This window comes from Ictidomys tridecemlineatus, chromosome 1 (assembly GCF_052094955.1).
Source record: "Ictidomys tridecemlineatus isolate mIctTri1 chromosome 1, mIctTri1.hap1, whole genome shotgun sequence".
NCBI classification, from domain to species: Eukaryota; Metazoa; Chordata; class Mammalia; order Rodentia; family Sciuridae; genus Ictidomys; species Ictidomys tridecemlineatus.
Genome location: NC_135477.1, coordinates 183,931,874 through 183,936,114, shown reverse-complemented (window position 1 = coordinate 183,936,114; position 4,241 = coordinate 183,931,874). Strand labels below are relative to the sequence as shown.

At 46.6% G+C, this 4,241-nt stretch overlaps 1 pseudogene; it reads left to right on the top strand.

Annotated features, from left to right (window-relative positions):
• Positions 1–2,241: 2,241 nt before the first annotated feature.
• On the top strand, positions 2,242–3,422 carry LOC101964312 (E3 ubiquitin-protein ligase XIAP pseudogene; annotated as a pseudogene).
• The last annotated feature ends 819 nt before the right edge of the window (positions 3,423–4,241 follow it).

The window sequence follows — 4,241 nt, the reverse complement described above, 5'->3', positions numbered from 1 at the left end:
AAAAAAGGACCTAATAGCTTGGTTTAGCTTCTGCTGAGTGCCAGGCCCACAGATCTTTCCAAAATTAATGGGGCAGAACTGTTGTGAAGGCCTCAGGTGTATCCTGGCATCTAGAATGGTTATTTCCAAGGAAAAGTTAGAGGATATCCTAGGGGGGCTGGAGATATAGCTCAGTTGGTAGAGTGCTTCCTTGCAGGCACAAAGCCTGGGGTCCAATCCCCAGCACCACGGGGAAAAAAAAAAGAAAAAGAAGATATTCTAGGGAGGTAACCCCTTTCCCTTCACCTCTCCTGAGTTTACTCACAGAGTCTGTTTTCTTGTCACAGTATTGGATGTCAAACCCTCCTGGAGACAAGAGAGGCGGGTCACATCCAAAACAAGACTTATCAGTGATCTCCCAGACACCACAGCCATAAAACTTTGCAGACAGCTGAAGAATTCAGGAGGCTCCAGGAACAGTCCCGCCACTAGGAATCTTGAAGCAGGTGATAAGGGAGGGCAATAAATCTCCCTGGGCTCAACTAGAGTCCAGCACCTCTGAGCACCACTGGTGCTACTAGAAGTCACCTATGGTGGCTTCTTCTCATCTCTGAAGCCCCTTCCTCCAGCCCAGGGCATATAATCTTGAAGCTTCCTTCCCTCTTTCTTTCCTCCCTGTCTTCCTTCTCAGCACTGGAGATTGAAGCCGTGGTTGTTCTACCACTGAGCTACACCCCCCAGAGTTTTCATTTTATTTTGAGAAAAGGTCTCACTAAGTCACCCAGGCTGGTTTTGAACTTCCAATCCTCCTTCCTCAGCCTCCTGAGCACGCAACAAGCCTTAGCACCTGGCTGCTCTCTCCGATTCTTTGGTTTTTCTACCTGCAGAACGTTTTATCTCATCCCCTCTCCCTCCGTGTTTTGCTTCCAGATCAATTTGTCCATCTTTCTGGGTCTGCCTTTTCTCTGTTACATTCTGTGTCTTGAAAATAGATTTTTAAGAAAACCAATTTAGAAACAAATAAAAAGTAAACCCAAGGTGGCAGGTCAACTAAATACCAAGTTGCCCTTATTCTGATTTATTTTTTAAACCTTGAATTGTTTTGTTGTTGCTATGAAAACATAGCTCCCCTTCTTCCTCAGGCTTCATGCTGCTTCTGGCAAGTCCCTTCCAACTTGGTAGCCAGAGTAGTCCTACCGCTGGATCCAAATGCAACTACTGAGGGAGAAGGAGCGGTTAGTGAGCAGAGGCTCCTAAATCCTGCCCTAAGTAGACGAGGGATCAAGAGAAGGAGACCACTGAAGGAAGGTCGCTCTCCCGCTCTGGGGCGCGGGTGGGGGGTGGGGGGGGTGCGGGGGGGAAAGGATTGTAACCGCTCTATCCCAAAGGAGAGGGAGGCTGACGCCAAGGCAGCAGTGCTGGGTCAGGAGGAGGTGGGAGGGGACCCTTGAACCACCGCACCTCCTGACGGAACAGTAGCAGCCCTGGAACTGCGCAGCCGCAGGGAATCCCAACCTCCATTCCCCCGGGCCGCGAGCTTGGGGTCAGCGTACAGCAAGCGCAAGCCGCGGTCCCTTCCCCACCCCCAGAGTAAGAAAAGAAATCCTGCTTCACTGGCCTAAATGGGAAGCCCTGCCAAGTTGGGTAGCCTGCTGTTGGGAGCCGAGAGCCTCAGCCCTTCTGCATGTCAGCGCAGAACCGCTAAGTGAAGAGCAAACAGCCGCCGCGCCCTGCCCGCTGCCCTGGGGACGTCCCCTCGGCCACGGGTCTGGGGCAGATGCGGCCGCTGCGTACCCTCCGATCCCCGCGCGGGGACGGGCTCGACGCTCTTCACCCGGGCGCCGCCGCTTCCGCCCGCTCCTAGGGGTGGACCGCCTCTCTTGGAGGGAATAGGTGGGAAAAAACTGTTTTCAAGAGAAAATGACCAGTTTTGAGAGACTTAAGCCTGTATACCTGCAGACACCAGTAAGCTCGAAGAATCTGAAGGAGAAATGAAATGATTGCAAACGTGTGACAGTTTCCCTCAGAAGTGGTTGTTCCAGCATCTGCACGGACAGGAGCGGTTCTGTGTGTACTAGGGAAGGAGAGCGTGTGGTGAAGTGCTATGGTCATCAGAAAGCAGGAGATCCACAGCAGTATGAGCCCTCGGCAGGTGGAGACTCAGGCAGTGTCCCCAAATTGCAGATCTATTGACGGATTTAAAAAAAAATCTTTTTTAAAATAATGCCACATTAACCTACAAATCCTGCTGTCCCAAATGGTCAGTATAAAGCCCAAAAGTACCTGGAAATTGAAATTGTTTTGCTTTAAATGGGGGATTGGAGACTCCTGCACTCTTGAGAAGTGGACAGCTTGTAGATAAATCAGACACCGGTGCCTGAGGAACTCCACCATGGGTAGCCAAGACTAGCTAAAGTCGTTTCAGAACCGGCCAGACCATGTCCACGGCCCCAGAGAGCTAGCTGGCCCTAACTACTGCTCTGTTCTGGGCCACAACACTGGAAGTGAGTTGGTGTGAATTCTGATAGGAATTTTACAAATTCAACAAATCCAGACGTGGCAGAGAATGAAGCACGGTCTCTTTCTGGGATGTGAGTCTATTCAGTCAAGGAGCAGCCGCCAAGAGCTGGATTTTTATGTTTCAGTGAAGGCGATGGAATAAAGTGCTTCACTGTGGAGGAGGGCCGCTGGTCGAAAACCCATTGAAGACCCTTGGGAATAGCATGCAAACTGGGGGCCAGGGCATAAATGTTTGTTAGAAGAGAAGGGAATATATATATAAATGATATTCATTTAACCCATTCAATTGAAAAGTCTGGTTAAAACGGCTGAAAAAAAAATACCATCACTAACTGAAAGAATCCATTATACTTACTGCCTTTCAAAATCCTATGGTTAAAGAAGTTATATGTTTGGGATTCAGTTTGAGGACATTAAGAAAGAACTGGAAAAAATAATTCAAATATCTGGGAGCAACTATAAATCATCGGAGGTTGGGGTCTGCAGATCTAGTGAGTTCTCAGAAAGGCAGAACCCAAGATGGGTCAAATCACGCTTCACTGCAGACAGATGAGAACCACAGGGCAGCAAGCTCCTCTGCAAGAGCAGTTTTGCAAAATCCGCATGGATAGAGGCATCTTGTCACTTTGTAATCAATGTGCTGAAGCAGTGGACAAATATCCTATATGCTACACAACTCCTGCCTTTCAAGTAAAACATTTTTATCTTTTTTTAAAAATTTATTTTTTAGTTCTCGGCAGACACAACATCTTTGTTGGTATGTGGTGCTGAGAATCGAACCCGGGCCGCACGCATGCCAGGCGAGCGCGCTACCGCTTGAGCCACATCCCCAGCCCCAACATTTTTGTCTTAATGTAACTCTATGGTGGGCATGTTATGTTCACACAATCCACTGAATACACAGTATGAAGTACTCAGCATTGAATGCCATTAACATTTGCTAAACAAGTAGCAAAAAATGGCAGTGTTTTGATCTGAATTTATGGATTAAAATCTGAATTTATGGATTTTAGGGGTACTAGGTATATTATTTGTCCAATTTTCTACTGTTATCCAATTGAAATCCTAGACTAAGAGCATCCTATTATATCTGATCACAATGTGTACGTGTAGCACAGGCTTTTTTTTTCTTTTAGATAGGCTTGACAGAGCATTTGTTTTGTATGAAAAAGGCATGAACTATCATCCCATGTGGTGAAAAAATAGAAATTATTTTTAAATGTGTTTTAAGATTCTGTCCATTTTTTAGAATTATAAGCACATACTTGTGTGAATGATTTTTTAAAAGGGATATTGATGTTTTTTAAAAAGTTATTTAATAAGACTATCATGCAGCTGACATGTGTTAAGATGGTAAAGCATCAAGTATATAGTAAGTGTGACACCAAGCGCCAAAACCCAGGTGAAAGATGGGCCAGATCAACCTGCTTTGCATCTATGTAGAACAGAAGGCCTGGAGGGGATTGTACCCAACCCAGTGGGTTCCTCTTGATGGGGGAGGGCCACAGAGGGGGCTCCCAGGGTCTTCCTCTTTCATTAAGTTTATTTTGTTCTCTTTGGATTTCTTATGTGTCACTTTCGTAGTCAGAATTCTTAGTATCTTACTGACTTCCAGGCTTAGGTGGGGTGGGGGTGGGCTCAATGGTAGAATGTGAGGCCCAGGGTTCAATCCCCAGCACCATCAAATATACAAAAGCTCAGTCTTGTTCAAAGCTAGTTTTTGCTGAGCTTAAGTTTTTCCA